Below are 18,081 nucleotides of genomic sequence, written 5' to 3'. Positions count from 1 at the left end.
ACAGTATTTGTCGGGTTTGATTGTGAAATTTTTCTGCTATTTGAAGAGCTGTTAAGCTTTTAATAGTGTCAGTTTTCAGTTTTAAAACAGTTTCTATAGGAGTTTTTAAAAATGTGCATTTTATTGGACCAGAGGATTTCTTGCTATTCATTGATATTGTGACTATAAGATTCTCACGGGAATTTTGTGCTATATTAATAGAAGACTATGTTTTAATATAATCCTGTTATTGTAGTAGAGTTCTCTCTTTTGAATAAGTTGCTTGCAGCAGAGGAAACTTTGTCCTGAGATGAGCAGTTTTAGAGGGCTCAGCCGTGGTGTTCATTACATCATCTTTTCATTCCATTAGCCAGCATTTTCTCCGGTGGGTTAAGTGAGGTGGTGGACTCTGCATCATCACAAGCTTGCTGAGAAAGTCACTGCCTGGGTGTGTAGAGGGGTGGAGAGAATTTACTATTAAAATCACCTCAAGAAAACTGGTAGCAGAGTGGGATAAATACTACCGATCTTTTTTTTTTTTTTGGGGGGGGGTCAGCTGTTATAGGAAGAGATTTAAAGAGCTCATGCTAGATCTAAATTAATTTTTTATTTCTAAGGCCCTGAGGTAGTAAGAAAAGTTGACATCCAAGGATAGAGCTCTACCCTTGTCTGTTTACTTGCAGTAGTGAGTCCCCTGAAAGCTGCTGGAGACACAGCTCATCAAAACTGATAACAGGAACATAAACAGAGATCATTGCGGCCACGTGTATGTCTACATAAAGAAAGGTGAGGATGTCCTTCAAGGCACTTATAATAAACTTATAAGCTTTTATTCAATGTGATAGTTCATCTGCATTCAGCGGCGTTGCACTATAGTTGTGCGTCACTGTGAGACTGCATGGTAATGAAGCCAAGGCACTGTGGGTCAGAACTCTGCTGCCGTGAGAAGAGAAGGGACAGCAGCTGGGGGAGATAAATCAACAAATCCGTTGCTGCTGCTGCTGCTGCTGCTGCTGCTGCTGCAGCCAGTTGAGACAATGTTGAGTCTACAGGATTCTGTGTTTTTTGAAATTAGCATAAAGTCCTTGCTAAAGTCCTGGAGCAGCAGCTGTAAGTATACATGCCGAAATGGGAGAAGCGCTGAGGTATGATCAGTGCCATTCCTTGCATGCTGATTCTTTCAACCAGCCCACATCGAGGAATATTTTCTTGAATGGTAATCAGTAAAATAGAAAATCTAGACGTGCATACCCTGGGCAGTTATAATATTGGTAGTTAAATATTCTTCAACAAGCCTTGGCTTTCTTGTTAATTTGTATCATTCTGGCAAACTTTCTCTCAGTTGGTCAAAAATGGGGGAAAATGATGACACATAGACTCTGATCTCTGCAGGGTTATGGAATACCAGTACTATTCCACAGTTCTGTTAGCACAAAATGTTTGTTAGAAGCAGCATCAGCAATCTTAAGGCAACAGACGATTTAGTATAATGATCATAACTTTCTTGTATTCCTGTAATTGAAGTTACAATGAGTAATTTTCATATGTATTAAATTTTCTGATAAAGAACATTCAGGATGTTATATTTCACAGTTCAAATAATCCAATAAAACTAATGTCATGGGGCTCGTATCTTATCTATAACTCCCTTCCTAATATGTGGATTTGACAGAAATATTGATTTTGTTCAGTATTTCCAGTATTTTCCAATGATACTTTTCTCTGAAGATCTCAAAGCACTTCTAGAAATTATTTATTACCAAAGTCTTTTTTTTTTTTTGCCAAAATTATCTTATAAATATGATACTAAACTAATAAATTAAACAAGCAAAGGTTTGGTTATAATATCTGTTTTGCCCAAGGAAATTTGAAGTAAAAAAAAAAAATGTGTCTTTTCCAAGGTCATAGGGTATAGCAAAGAACTGGAATTAGAACCCAGTTGTTCTTTCTGCCAGCTGTGCTGCTAGTGCCTGAACAAACTAATGAATAAAATATGAGACACTAAGTTTAATTTTTTCCAGTTAACTTTTTACCAAAATATTTATTTTGTTTTATAAGCAAATAATACAAAAGACCAAAGTTGATATGGTGGAAAAAACCTCTTAAGATAAAGCATTGTAGAATATAATTTGAGGAGATTTGTATTATGCCAAATATGCTGCATTTATAATCTTTATTTTTGATTTGTATGTGATTCTTCCATATGGAGATGCTGTCATGCCAGGTGGCAGAGAAAATTATATTAGTTCTAAGAAAGTTTCTGAGCGAATATACATAGTTAAAATATTGAGAGAATTATAATTACTGGCTAATTTAAATTAAATATTTTTACTATTTAAAAGGGTAATATAGAATACATTTTTATAAAATAAACTTGAGTATGGTTTCTAATTTGTCTTTCTTTCCCCATTCCTCTTCCTTTTCTCTCTTTCCCCCATCCTCTCACCATGTACTTAAAAAAAAAAATAGTAATACAGTTTTATAGTGAGAATGAAGCTATAATTAATGGATTTTTACAGAGGAACAGTATGCTAGATTATTTCACAGCAGCTCGTCTTGTAAAAACTTAGTTTGCTTAGATACTTGTGAACTTTGTGGTATTTTCTTTTGTGACCATTTAAACATTTCTGTATGTCATTGCCTGAACCTGGTAACCAGCCACAGCCAAATCTCATGTAATCGCATTCCCTCAACCCAAGGGTATACCAAAAACATATTTGTAAAGTCTTTGTTGTTAGCTGTTAGTAATAGAATGATTCAGTTTGTGGGCATTTCATTGCCCTTGGGCATTCATAGTACAAGTCTCTCTGAAGGCCTTTTTCACCTTTGTAAAACAATAGATTGATACAGAAAAGAAATTACAAGTCTTATTGTTCAGTATGGCCCTAACCATGTCTACTCTAGCTCTGGAACATGGGAGAATGTTTTTATTTCACCAGCATCTGTGGATATCTTTTTTGTCTTCATTTAGCCCTATTGTATTTAAAATAGAGTAAGAGGGAGGATTAAAATATGTTAAAGACCCTAGAAAAGAACAGTAGTTAACTGTTTCTTCCTAGAAATGTTTTTGTAATGATAACACTTGACTTAACCAATGTTTACTGAGCATATCCTGTGCTGTAACAAATAAATGTGATCTTTGTTCATAAGGAGCTACTAGTTTTTGTCAGAGTAAATATACATGAAAAGTTAACAGAAGGCAGTTAAATGAGAAATGTTGCATATGCATTATGACTTACCAAATGACTGTTACACACAAAAGAACAGAGAGTACAGAGATGGAGAGGATCATATTGAACCATGGGGAGCAGAGAAGACTTAGAGGGAAAGGAATTTAATTTAGTTTGGTTTTGAATGATAGGATGTTTTCCACAGTGGTAGGTGGTACTGCCACCCACAGTCTCCCTGAACCAGAAACCAGGGATGGGGCAGACAGCCCTCTCATCCCTACACCCTACTCCCTACCCCTTTCAGTCATTTACCAAGACTTGTCATTCTTCCTTCTAAAATGTCCTTAATCTCTCCTGCCTCCTGTCGCCACAGCTGCCTGCCTTAATTCAGGCCTCTCTCTTCTTATCACCTGGATTATTGCCATAGCTCCTTTTTGTGCAATTTGCATCTTCCACATTGCTACCTAGAGTTCCTTCTAAGCTACCTCTCTGAAGGTCTCTTCTTACTTCATAGTCTTTACCCTGTGGGACGAAGCCCTTCATCATCTGTCTAGCTCCTGCTCATTTTGTCATTCTCTTCTCTAGCCATACTTACCCAGTTTCTAGAGCATGCTGTGTCTTTATATCTGCTGCTACCTTTACCTAGAACGCATCCCCTAGCCCCAACCCCTCTGTTAGCTTCACAGTGAATTCCAGTTCACCTTTGAAGACCCATCCTTTCTTGAGTCATCCAGATATTTAATGCTTCATCTGTTGTATTCTTCACTTTAAACATCATTGCATCATACACTTATTGCCCTGTTCATGTCTTTCTCTGCTACTTGAGTATAAGCTCTCGGAGGGCATAGATTGACTGTGTTGGTGTTCTTATTTGTATATTTATGCTTCGGTAAGTTGTGGTATTACAGGCAACTAAGATAAAGCTTAGGGATGTAGTCATTTTTTTTTGGAATGGATTAATAATCGGAAAGAAGATAGGAGGATAAATTTATAACCCCTCTTATACTGTGTGATTATTATACACTAGTGATGTCTCTCGGGAACTGTTCCTGAAGCAGGAATACCTTAGTGATTTCAAAAAAATTCACATTTCACTAAATTCTATTTAGTAAATTTCTTGAGAAGAACAGAGAAAAACCTAATTTATTCATAGCCTTTGTAAAAAAAAAAAAAGATATGGGAAACAATTTTTCTACTAAATAAATTATATATTTCAAATGTTGCTCATATCCCCCAAAAGAAAAAAATGTATTTGTTATTGAACATAACTTAATAGTAACGTATCATTCTTTCTCATTAAATATAATGATGTTTCATGTTTATAAGATGCATTTGCCATGATGGGTATTAATGTTAAATGCTGCATTTTATATTAATCTCTAGAGGCCCTCGGGTTTCCAGGCCTGCTTAGCTGGCAGAATGTTGTTACAGTGCTGCTGAAGTTTGATTATAGTTGAGCCTATTTCTTTCAGTAACAACAATGAAGTGACATTCATATGGCCTAAATTCAGGATTTTGTCTCTGTGCCAACAGTTTTAGGCATTACTTCTTTTAAAAACTGAATCGGGAACATTCTGTTAAACCAGCTGTGTGGTGAATGTTATCATTTAAAAGATTGGCCTAGTTCCCCAAAATTGATAAGACAAAGCAAGATTTAGTACTGAGAACTATCCAGTTATGTATCTGCAATATTAATTAAGGTCATAGATGCATTTATTATTAATATAATACCTCTTGTAAACGTTAATTTATAGATTTTGCATCCATAATTTTATGACAGCTAGTGTTTTAAAGAATTCAGTTTTTATAACATAGAAGAGATAAATTGACTTACATTAACCACAGTTTTATAAATTAAACTATGAATAAGATACAGTCTGTTAAACTAAATTGCATACATTACTTAAAATTTTAAACCATGAGAAAAGTTCATAAACAGAATTTTTAATGCTCAGAGATGTTTTTCCTGGATTGCAAAAATAGCAAAAAGCACAATTATGCATTTATTTTAATTTCAGTTAAAATTATTTGATCAATAATATTTATTATCATTTATTGAAGTACTTATGGGCCTGGTATTATAAGTACACATTATACTTGTGTATACATACAATCACATATATATGTCTGTTTATTAAACCTCATGCACTCATGAAAATTTGAGGAAAACTATTATTGCTGTTTTTTTTAATAATAGCTTTTTGTGATATAATTCATATACCATAAAATTCATCCCTTTGAAGTGTACAGTTCAGTAGTTTTTAGTGTATTTGCAGAGTCGCACAACCATCACCACTTTCTAATAGTAGAATGTTTTCATTTCCCCAAAAAGAAACCTCATACCCATTAATCTGTTTTCTGTCTATATGGTTTTGCCTATTCTGGACATTTCATATAAATGGAATCATACTGTAGGTGTTCTTTTTGACTGTCTTCTACACCGTATTTCCAAGATTTGTCCATTTGGAGCATGTATCTGTACTTTATTACTTTTTATGGCTGAATAATATTCCACTGTATGGATACACCACATTTTGTTAATCCGTCAGTTGATAAACTGCAGTTTTTATTGAAGAGTAAATTGGGGCTGAGACAAGTTAAAATGCACAAAGAATATCCCTCCACAACGCAACACACACACACACAATTCTTTATCTAGCTAATTTCCAGTAATCCTTCATGTTTCAATTTAAAGTCTTCCTTGCTCTAGTGATCCTTCAGTAAAGTGTGAAGGAAGAAAGTTAACAGTTGGGGAAGGGTGGGTGGGTGAGCAGAAGGTATATCATGTGCTGGAGGCTAGAGGAAATATGACCATTTTGGCTGGAGCAGAAAGGTATGGGAATGAGCTGGAAAGGTACTAGATCACATGGAGTCTTGAAGACTTTGTTATGGATTTTGGTCTTAAACCTAAAATAAATGAGATACTATTGATGAACTTTGTGACAGTAGTTGGAGTGATTTCATCAGACTTCTAGTTTTCATGGGATGGGGACAAAGAAGGGGGAAGAGAGAGAGGTACAGCCTATGCAGGGAGATGAGTTAGGATGTTATTTCAGTAGACCAAATGTGAGGCGAAGGTTGAACAAATGAAGAAATGTTATTTCTTTACTTAGCAAACATGTATAATGCCCACCAGATAGATAGGTACTCTTTTAAGTGCTTTACAAATATTAACTCATCTAATTATGGATGTGGGAAATATGTAAGAGGTAGGAATAATAGGTTTGGACTTAGATATAGATATTGAAGGAGATTTTTATAAGATGAATTTGGTAATTTATGTTCTCATTAACATTAATTTCAGAAATGTATCCATTGAGAATTAATGTTGGTCATAATGGGAAAGAATCACCTGTTGCTTATTGCCAAAATACTCACCCTCTCATCCCTCAGAGAAATCTCTCTGCTTTAGGATGTGATGCCTGGACAATGAAGCCTACGCACTGTGCTGTTAAGTGGGTAGTATGCATTCTGTAATGGTCCCCAAATTTGGAGTTACTAGCTTCAGAGATCACTGAATTTAGGAATCATGGGCCTGCTTTATCCATTTTTTGAAAAATATTCTAACTCCTAAACTAGATTTACCTCAATTTACAAAGGACAAACTCTTCATCTTCAAGGCTAAACATTTTGCATTGTGAGAAGTACAGCTGATTATCTGACTCATTAAGTATTTGTTTTAAAATTTTTCATTGGTAAATATTAAAATAATGACAGAGTAATAATGAAATAAAAAATATGAAATCAGGAAAATCTAACACAGATGGTCATAGTAATCATAAGTGTCTGAGAGTATTCGAAAAGGTCAGTGTCATATCTATGGTAAGTTTCAGACTCTCTGTTCCATAAACCTTGATGTTGTGACCGTTCCTCTTTTGTACATTTTGTCGTAGTTGTGTGTAGATTTAGTCTTATATCAGGCCCTAGGTCTAATCCTATGCGAAGATAGGGAGTTTGTGAAAGCCCTAGCTCACTAGTCCAGGCTACTCAGCATCAGCCTAACCTCAGTGCAAGATTTGGCCTGATTTTGTTCTTCAGTGCTAGTGTCTGGGTGGCTACCTATTCTCATATCAAAGCCTCCACCTCTAATCATCGGTATTTCTTCCTTCCTGAGCCTTGCCTTGTCAAACTGTTTGCTACTCCATTTTCTCCAAATATGGGACTCTGCTTTGCCCTTCAAGAGAATAAAGTTCTCATCCAAGAACAAAAGCAAAAAATGTGCAAATCAAATTCTGCTGGCATACCTTTTTAGTGATCAGTCCTACCTCCCCAGGTGGATTTAATCCATGTGAGATTAAACATGACCACATATTTCCTGTTCTTGGACTTTGAATTACACATCTGTTTGCCAGCATATCTGTTGTTCTTTCGTGGACCTTCCTGGTGCTTTGTACACTGTTATCATATTCTTCAGGTGCTGTGTTCTCCCACAATTAGTAGAGTTCTCATTACTTCCAGCGTTGCTGATGTTCAGCCATTGTGCATGCAATACCAGTATTAACAGCCAGAAGCTATTCTATTGCCCTACTGTACTGATTGCTAAATTTTTTAAATATGACATCTGGCAGGTATCTGGCTTATTATAATGTTTAGGCCCCAAATCATAGGATTCTGACCTTTTCCACTACTGGCCAAATTTTTAGACTCTTTTTTTTTTTTTTTTTTTTTGGAAGCAACCATGTTTATAATCTCACTATCACATTTGTATGACAGTTTGCTAGCCTTTTGCAGGATAGAATGGGCTATTTACTCTTGATTATCCTTTCTTCTAATCTGCTAATAGATGTCACAGAGCACTGCTCATTCAGTGGAATTTCTGACAATTTTATTTTTGGTCTACTAGTTGGTTTTCATTAACTTTGCTATGTCCCATTTTAAATTTTTGGCTAAAATAAGTAGTGTTTTAAAGCTTTTAACAAAAAATTTTAAAAAATCCATTTGGATGGGGAAATTGTAAAATTCAAATTCCAAATCGTCAGACCTGATTCTACTAGAATCAAGAAAATGAATTGTAAAGGCGATGTTAGTTCATAGTAGAAAATCATATGAATTGTTTTAGAAGCTGTTATTTTCAGTAATATTTATTGATCCATGTGATACAGGAAGTAGTTAGCAAAGGCATTCACAAAAATTGAAGAAAATTTATATCTATTAACATGTAACTTAGTAATAATGTAACATAACAAATAAAGATTTATATTAGATGCATTAAATGTTTAAAATAAGCTTCACTGATGTTTATAGCTGCTTTATTCATAATTGTCCAAACTTGGAAGCGACCAAGATGTCTTTCAGTAGGTGAATGGATAAATGAATTGTAGTATATCCAGACAATAGAATATTATTCAATGCTAAAACAAAATAAGCTATCAAACTGTGAAAAAACTTGTGGGAAACGTAAATGCATATTACTGAGTGAAAGAAGCCAGGCTACATACTGTACAACTCCAACTATATGAAATTCTGGAAAAGGTAAAACTATTTGGAGATGGTAAAAAGATAAGCAGTTGTCAGAGGTTGGGGAGAGGGAGGGATGAATAGGTGGAGCACAGAGGATTGTTAAGGCAGTGAAATTACTCTGGATAATACTCTAATGGTGGATACATTTGTTCAAATCCATAGAATATAGAACCCAAAGAGTGAACTCTAATGCGGATTCCAGGCTCTGGGTGATAATGATGTGTCGATGTAGGTTTATCAGTTGTAACAAATGTTCTAGGGTGTTGAAAATGGGGAGGCTATGCATCTGTGGGGGCAGGAAGTATATGGGTAATCTCTGTACCTCAGTTTTGCTATGAACCTAAAACTGCTCTAAAAAAAGTCTTAAAAAAACAAGAAATGAAAAAAAAGACAAAATTTTGGAGCAATGTGTGAATGAGTCATTCTTTTATAGGGAGGCTATAGAAGAAAAGAAAATGTAATGCCAAGTAAACAGCTTTGGTAATATTCTTGAAGGTAAGGTTATTATGTATTTTTAATCACAGTAGGAAATCCCTGTATGCAGAGGGTGGACTTCAGTTATACTGGGATATTCCACTGCATGGGGTTCGGCTCCCCTAATCCCTGAATTGTTCAGGGGTCAACTGTAGTGCGTTTTTATGCAGAATATGGGAGTACTATATTGCCATGGTTTGATGTGTAGGGCCTAGTATGTTTCAAAAAGAAAGTAGTCACTTTGGCTGCTATTCGAAGCGTTATTTCATCTGCTAAGAGGCAGGAATAACTGTGAAGGAAGATTTTTGAGGAGTTTACATTGACTATTATTAGGATCTTAACTTAAAATTTAGTTATGCAGAAAATAGAAGTGAGGATTACTTTCAGTAGTGGTGAGATTTGATGCCTAGATGTAGAATGTAAAGCACAGGGAGGAGTCAGTCAGTGATGGTTCTGAAGTTTACATAGTTGAAATCTCACCCTTTGAAATGGGTAACGAGAGGCCGAGGTTTGACAGGGCACCATGGGGTGTGGTTTGGGGCACAGACAGTGACTGAAACTCTGAGAGAAAAATTGGTTCAACAAGATTTCTAGTAAGAAGTGGGAGAACCATGTATGACTTTTTAATTTTTTTATTATTTTATTTTATATTTTTATATCTACAGCACCCGGTCTTGCAGGGTGGTCTCCCATCCAAGTACTAACCAAGTCCAACCCTGCTTAGCTTCCAAGATCAAATGGGATTGGGCCTGTTCAGGGTGGCATGGCCGTAACATGTATGACTTTTTAAAATTAGCTTTCGAATAGGTTTATTGATCCTTCACTTTGCTTCCTAGAGCTTTGCCCCTGACATGCATTTATTTAACACTCTTTGAATTGCTTGATGGATGCTATTTGTGGTATTACATATATATAAGTTTTCCTTATTTATAGTGTCTGTGAAGCTTTTTAATGATCAAAATTAGTTGTAAATAAAATCATTGTGTAGAACCTGCTGTTTCATTTTAGAAGAGTAAGTGTGAGGCAGTGGTTTTCAGCCTTGGCCACACAGCAGAACACTTTAGGGAGTTTTCCAAAACATACATATGCCTGGGCTGCACTCCACGGGTTTCGATTCTGACTTAAGAAGTTGTCAGAGAAGTCAGCCAAGACCAGGATGGGGTCAGAAATCTTGACTTTGGGGGTGGCTCCATACTGTAGTGGTTAGCATGTCCACTTTATATACAGAAGGTCCTGGATTTGCGCCCCAGGTGGAGCCACAGACCAAACCCTGGGTGCGCCAGCTTCCCTCCAACCCCCTGGGTGTGCCAGGCCCCCCGGGTGCATGCTGTGAGCATGTGGGAGGAGATACCCCGCCTTCAGAGATCCAGTTCTTAAGGGGAAACTACAACATCCATAGATCAGGGGTGGAAGGTTGGCGGGGTGGAAGGTGGGGCGGGGGGAGCAGATTAAAGAGAGGAAAATAATGAATAAATCTTGATTTTGACTTACTATGAAGTAGATATGAAATCTTTTTCAGTAGGTGGAATCGTAGTAAACAGTCTGACAGACAAGTTTTTCTGTTTGTCAGTTTATTGTTTTACAATAAGAAATGTGCCAAGTGTGTGTTAATGCTAGAGCTAGCAGACCACCCTTTGCTCTGCTTGTGGGGAAGGTCATACAAAGCTAAATTACAATCAGAGAGTTGCATAGAGAACCTGAAGATCAAAGAAATTAATATCTGTGATGTGCTGTGATAAGGGTCAGAATGCATATCCTTTTGTCTAGCCTACTGAACTGTACTTAGGTGGATATTACATTTCTATTAGCATTGTATTAATTGTTTAATTTTTCTGTACCTTGCCAACAATAGAGCTAATTATTCTTTTAAATATTTGCCACTCTGATGTGTATAAAATGAAAACACATTGCATCTTTAATTTGCATTTTCTAGGAACTACAAAGTTTGCATATTTTTTTAATCTATTGTCTTTTTAGGTTTGTTCTTATGTGAATTGCCTAAATATATCTTTTGCCAAATTTCGTTATGTTGTCTTTTTCTTGTTAATTTGTAAGAGCTCTTTGAATATTTTATATTTTCTGTCATCTTGACTCTATTTTTGTCCATCTTCGTTCTTTCTTGGTTATAGTATAATTTGCCTTATAAATGTTTAAAATTTTTATTTGGTTGATTGCATTTATCTTTTTTTTATAATTTTGTGTTTTCTGTCTTGGCTAAATGTCTCTTCTCTGCATTGTACATGTTGACTCTTAATTTTTTTCTAAGACTTTTACAAATTTATTTTTAATTTCATATTCATTTGGACTTTGGTTTTTGAATATAATATACTTTTTTTCCAGATGAATAGCTAGATATTATAACATTATAATAAGTAATCTCCTTCTCTCTGATTTTGCCCATGTGAATTCTTATTCTGAGATTTTTGAGACATTCTCTAATCTTTTATGTTAATATAATTTATTTACTGATATATGTTTACTGAGTTGATTACTGTTATTATGTTCTGATGTAAATATATTTTGGATTACTGTTTTGATTATAGTTAGAACGTGTTCTGATTATAGTTACATTGTCTTTTGATTTAGAAAATATTCTTTGTATTTTTTAAATAATTTTTTTAGCTTTTCTTGGGTATTTATTCCTCTATGTATATTCTAATGTAGTTTTTATCCAATACAACCTAAACAGAAGAGTTTCGAAATCTTAATTGGAATTGTGCTAATTAATATGTTAATTTCATGAGAATTGACACTTAAAATAAGTGCCCCCCATCCAAAAATGTCTTTCCGTTTGTTTAGATCTTTTTTTTTATGTCCTTTAAGAAGTTCTTATAATTTCCTCTGTGTCTAAGTCCTATTAAATTTTGTTATTAAATTTATCCACATCTATTTTATATTTATGAATAGAAGACTTACTCATTTTTAGTTCTAGGCAGTTATTGCTAGTTAATATAAAAAGTTCATGTCTCTTTCAATATTTATAACAATAATTTTTTTATATTATTGCATTTAGTTATATTATCCCATAACTTCCAAGATGGTGTTGAATAATAAGGCAAGAATCAGCATCCTTGTGTAGTTTGTTTTTAACCTTTGGTTTGGTGTTTTGAAACCTATAATGATATTTACTGCTGCCGTTTGGTAACTATTTTGTTTTCCTTGTCTCTGGCTGCTGGATACTAGTGTGCAGTTATATTTCTTTATCTGCTAATTAACTGTGGACCATACAGCCACAGTTTTTTAAAGAGTATTCCTTGGAGTGATGGAAGAGAAAGCCATCTCAGCCTCTGTGAGCTTCTATTAATTAGCTCCCAGTTAAGATATTCGGAGGAGGCCCCTTTATGCCTCATCTTTTCCCATCATCTGAGCTTAGGGTTGTACAAAATTTAGCCCACCTTCTTATAGATTCTGCTCAGCTTCTTGGAAGTCAAGGAAGATGGCTACACATCATTATGCAGTTGTTTACCTCTCCCAGGCACTGGGCCTAGGTATGTTTGCTGGACAAGGTCCTGCAGGATTCTAGTGTTCAGATTTTTACTTCAGGGCTGTCCTGTGCCGATCCCCAGGCTCGTTTCTGCCACAGAGCTTTTTCACTTTTTCACTGGCAGCAATATTTGTATGGGAGGAAGAGAAGAGAACAAAAATGAAAGCACCTTTCTTATTGCTTCTGATACATACCCATGGTTGATATATAATTCATTCATTTATTTTCCAGAGGGAAAGCAAAAGCTTAGAGAGGTTAAATAATTTGACTAAGATTATGATGATACTAAATAGCCAAATGAAGTCTGGGCTGTTGGTCCTCTGACTCGTAGATCCATGCATATTTTAAAAATACCACTTTATTTTTAGATTGTTAGAATAGTTTCTTAGCTGAGCTTCTGAAGTTTCAAAAGAGTACAAAAAAATAACCTCAGGGAGACTCTAGCTGAGTGAATAATGGATTATTTATGATAGGTCATTTTTCTTGAGCTTTATAATAAGTGATATTTCTGTCGTAGACTTCAAGTAAAAAAATTGGAAGTGTGCCCAAGATGTCATAGGACTTCTATGTTTAGAAATTGTTTTCAGTGGGAATAGTTTAGACTAGGATAAATAAACATTTTAGGAACAGCTGTCCAAAAAGTAAGCAAAAGTCTTAATTTTTTTATCCATTGAAATGCAACCAGAAGCAAAAAAGTTGGACTGATTAGTGAGGAAAATGATTTTATTCGTACAGAATAGAAACAAAGTATTTACAGATAAAAATAAGAACAGATAGATTCTCCGATGAAGGAAAATGCAAATTTTTCTTTAGGTACAAGAAGGAGGATGAATTAATGAGAGTATGCTGGGTTCTAGACAGGAAGTCTTAAGATGTCAGTTTTTTCTAATGAAATTGTGAGGATATGTGTAAACTTGAAAGTATAAATGAAAGACAATAATTGAGAATTTACTGAAGATGATGAGTAAATGAGAGTATTTGTACCAATAGATAATAAAACCTATTATAAAGCTACAATAATTAAAAGTATGGTAGTGATACAAAAACAGATTATTAGTGAACAGAATAGAAAACACATTTGAGTATGGATTTAGTCCACGATAGTGAACAAAATTGACAGAATTTCAGTAAAGGAACCCAAAAGCATTGGTTAAATAGTGAGAGAAAAAAATAAAATAATGTCTTTATTGTATATCACCTCGAAGAAATTCCAGTTGGATGACAGATTCAAAGGGAAAAAAAATAAAACTAATTCAAAACGTGTTAAAAGAAATTATAGGTAAATATATATCTAATCAAAATGGGAAAGCCTTTTTAAATCCATTTTATGTAAATGAATTTGAAGATGAAACCAAAGTATTTAATATGGGAAAATAGTTATTCTAAGCAAATAGTATGTTAATAACCTAGACCTTTAAAGAAGAAAAAAGAATATATCAAAACCTAGAGATTCTGCAGAAAATAAAGCCACTGATCTGAAAGTTCTTAGAAACTCAGGACCTAAAGTGACAAGGGATTTTAATCTGGAGCCTATTTCTTTATCGTAGATGGGTGGTAACTCACAGTGGTGTTCTAGATCTAGTTCTTACCAGAAATTTTACCAGTTAATTGTTAAACCATTGGCAGCTTGAAATTAGCCATGATGGGAGTAAATACACAATGGAAATTGGCAAATACTAGAAATCAGGACTTTCTTTGAGCCATTTACCAGCATATCACTTGAAATAAGAGTATATTTGTTAGGATAAACTGAGATGACTTGCAAAATACCTTAATAAAGTATTAAAGAATGTTTCATTTCCATCAGAAATCAACACTATCTAGTATGAGTTTCTTTCATTCATAAAGGAATTTCGAGGCATACCTTGCTTTATAGTAAACTGTGTTTGTGCACTGAAGTCATCAAATGATGCTTTCATATTGTACTTCTTCAACACCCCCAGTGCATACATTATTATATTCTCCTTTTTCCTCTTCAGATACGGTTGCTCTCAAATGTGCAGTGTTTCTTTGGGTAGTTGGCTGAAAGGTACACCAATCCAACCAGCCCCCCAGAAGATGAAATTTGCTGTTAACTCCCTCATTTGCTGATTTTGCTTTCTTTGTTTTTGCTTTCAGCCTGCCTAGCATATAATCTAATTTGTGTTTCTGACATTTTATTTTTAATTGACTTATAAACTATTTCTTTTCCCTGAGCTCGATCCAAGTACATTATTGTTTAAAGCTTTAGCTAGAGTTGTTTATTTTTACTCTTCTCAGGCACCTGTAGTTCTGTCAGACAGGGATAGTATAGGCTTTTCTTTCATTTATTTTCATGTTTTAAAAAATCAGTAGACTTTATCTTTTAGAGCAGATTCAAGTTTACAGAAAATTTAAACAGAAAGTAGAGAGTTCCCATGTACCCCCTTCTCAGACTCCCTCCTTCTCCTATTATTAACACTTGATGTTAGTATGGTACATTTGTTACAATTGAACCTATGTTGACACATCACCCAAAGTCCATAGTTTACATTACGTTCACTCTTTGTGTTGTACATTCTATGGGTTTTGACAGCTATATAATGATACATAACTGCAATTATAGTATCACACAGAGTAGTTTCATGGCCCTAAAATTTCCCTATGCTCTTGTTTATCCTACCCCCTTCCCAGTCCCCTGGCAACCACTGTTCTTTTTACTGTCTTCAGAAGAGTTTTGCCTTTTCCAGAATATCATATAGCTCGAATCATATAGTATGTAGTCCTTTCAGATTGACTTTTTTCACTTAGCAATATGCATTTCAGTTTTCTTCAAGTGTTTTCAGGGCTTGGTAATTCATTTTTTTAAAATGCCAAATAACATTCCATTGTCTGGATATACTAGTTTATTTATCCAGTTACCAACTAAAGGACATCTTGGTTGCTTCAAAGTTTTGGCAATTATGGATACAACTGCTATCAACACCTGTGTCCAGGTTTTTGTGTGGACATATTTTCACCTTCTTTGGGTAAATACCAAGGAGTACCATTGTTGGGTTGTATAGAATGAGTACGTTTAGTTTTGTAAGAAACCTCCAAACTTTCTTGCAAAGTGGCTATACAGTTTGGTATTCCCACGCCAGTAATGAATGAGAGTTCCTGTTGCTCCATGTCCTCATCAGCATTTGTTGTTGTCAGTGTTCTGGAGTTTAGCCATTCTGATAGGTGGGTAGTAATATCTCATTGTTGTTGTTTGAATTTGCATTTCTCTAATGACATATGATGTGGAACATCTTTTCATATGCTAATTTCCCATCTGTGTGTCTTCTTTGGTGAGAATCTATTTTGATTTTGCCCATTTTTAAATTGGGTTGCTTATTTTCTTATTGTTGAGTTTTAAGGATTCTTTATGTATCTTAGGTACTAGATACATGTTTTGCAAAGATTTTTAGTCTGTGTCTCATCTTCTCATTTTCTTTCTGCAAAAGACAGAGCTGAAGTTATTAATTTTACTAAAGCTTGACGTACCAGTTTTTCTTTCATGGGTTGTGCGTTTAGTGTTTTATCTAAAAAGTCATTGCCAAACCCAAGAATACCTACATTTTTTTCTTATATTCCGGGAATTCAGGGAGGTTTGCATTTTACATTTAGAATTTGTGTGTGTGTGTGTGTGTGTGTGTGTGTGTGTGTGTGTGTGTGTGTGTGTGAGGAGGGAGGAGTGAGAGAAAGGTGAGCTCTGTGTTTGGATTTTTTATTTGTGTGTGGGTTTTCAGTCGTTCCAGCACCATCTGTTGGAAAGTCACCTTTTCCCATTGATTGCCTTTGCTCCTTTGTCCAACATCAGTTGACTTCATTTGTGTGGGATCTATTCCTGGGCTTCCTGTTCTGTTACGCCGATCTGTTTGTCTATTCTTTCACCAATACCACACTGTCTTTACTGTCAATTTAAAGTAAGTGTTGAAGTTGAGTAGTGTAAGTCCTCTGACTGTTCTTCTTCAGTATTGCGGTAGCTATTCTAGTTCACTTGCCTCTCCGTATAAACTTAGCATCAGTTTGTTGATGTCTACAAAATAATGTGCTAGGATAGGCTTGCTTTTTAAACTAAGAATTTTTTTTTTCTTTTTAAATTAAGAGATATTTTTTACTTTTGTTCTTATTCCAAGGTCATTTACCTCATACCTTTATTTTTTTAGGTGGTCATCAACATTTTTATTATTAGCCAGTATAAGTAATAAGTATTATAATAGTAAGCTATTGTTTGATCCTATGTTACATTTCTGCGTTATATAAATCTATACATAAATGTATGCATGTACATGTATAAGGTTGTGGCTATAAAGTAGTAATTTTTATACCTAAAGACCTGTTCTTGGGGGTGAGAGGGCAGCAGGCAGTTTTCACAGACTCCACTGGGGTCTTTCTAAACCACATCTACCCATCCCTCCCATTTTTATCACAAATATCCCAGTTGTTGCATATTTGGGGAGTCATTACTTGTTAAAGAATGTTGTGCACAAGAACATAGTGGTGGCAGTGATAAAAAAGGCTGAGAATGGCTGCTATAAACTAATGAAACCAAACACGAATCACTTTAGGGTTTATATGTCTCTTCTTATTTGCCTGTTCTCCTTTATGGAATTTAAATTGATTGTGTAAAGAGTATAGGAGTCTTATGAGCATGAAAAAGCAGATAATTGTTTTATTAAATATGCTAAGTACAGTGGTATATAGAGAGTCGGGTGTCTAAAAATACCATGTCTATTTTTATTTATACTTTAAAAGAAATAATAGACACGGTAGTTTTTAATCCCCTTATCTTAATTATTCAGGTCTCTACTTTATTCTTAACCATTATCAGTTCAAGTTTAGTAGATTTATATTCCAGGGATGTTTAATATGACATTGGGTTTTTACAGTTTGTAATTCAGTACCTGAATTTTATTCTTAAGAACTGTACTCTAACAGTTCTGTCTTTATTCTCATTAGCTTACATAAAATTTTCAAAAATTTATAATAGCATGTAGAGATTTAACCTTATAAAATATTTAAGTCAAGCAGTCAAGTGACATCAGGTTAATCTAGTTATGTGGAAACTAGCCTTCTCACCCAGCTTATAGTGATCATCCCTTTTTCTTAACTATTAGGCAGAATAGGAGAAAAATTCATATATCTTCACCAAAGCTGAACATTATAGCAAAATACAAAATTGGGGGGAACCACTTTGATAGATGAAAAATGTTATCTAATTTTTATTTGTTTTTAAAATATTAGTGAGAGTAAATATTATTTCTTGGCTATTAGCCTATTTTATATTTTGTAACTTGTTTATTCATGTCTTTTGTCCAGTTTTCACTTAGGAGGTGTGGATCTTTTCTAATTTTATTAGACCTTAATGGATGGAGGTGAAATTGATTGGCTCTTAAAAGTAATTTTAAATTTCATGTTTTCAAACTTGACATATTTTTATTTTGAAAGATAATATAGCTATTTGGAAGATAAATCTTTATTTGGAAGATAGATTTCCGTTAAACTTTTAGCTTTATTGGCAGATCTCTT

General features: G+C 34.6%; 1 protein-coding gene and 1 pseudogene across 14 annotated transcripts in view; one reads left to right on the top strand and one right to left on the bottom strand.

Annotated features, from left to right (window-relative positions):
- The window catches only part of FRYL (FRY like transcription coactivator), a 271,172-nt gene that overhangs the window by 114,118 nt on the left and 138,973 nt on the right, over nucleotides 1-18,081 (top strand). Inside the window, exon 4 of one of the 14 annotated variants that reach the window (XM_039845154.1) lies at nucleotides 663-765. The exons of 12 other annotated variants lie outside the window; for them this stretch is intronic. The gene's annotated coding sequence lies outside the window, so the exon portion shown is untranslated. Of the gene's footprint in view, nucleotides 1-662; nucleotides 766-9,086; nucleotides 9,105-18,081 lie in introns of those variants that run through there. One more of the 14 variants, XM_039845155.1, reaches the window with a different exon arrangement.
- Nucleotides 9,740-9,858, bottom strand: LOC120588489 (uncharacterized; annotated as a pseudogene).

This window comes from Pteropus medius, unplaced genomic scaffold (genome assembly GCF_902729225.1).
Source record: "Pteropus medius unplaced genomic scaffold, Ma_sr-lr_union100, whole genome shotgun sequence".
NCBI lineage: Eukaryota > Metazoa > Chordata > Mammalia > Chiroptera > Pteropodidae > Pteropus > Pteropus medius.
The sequence above is the reverse complement of the archived record's forward strand: the minus strand, read 5'-3'. Positions and strand labels throughout refer to the sequence as shown.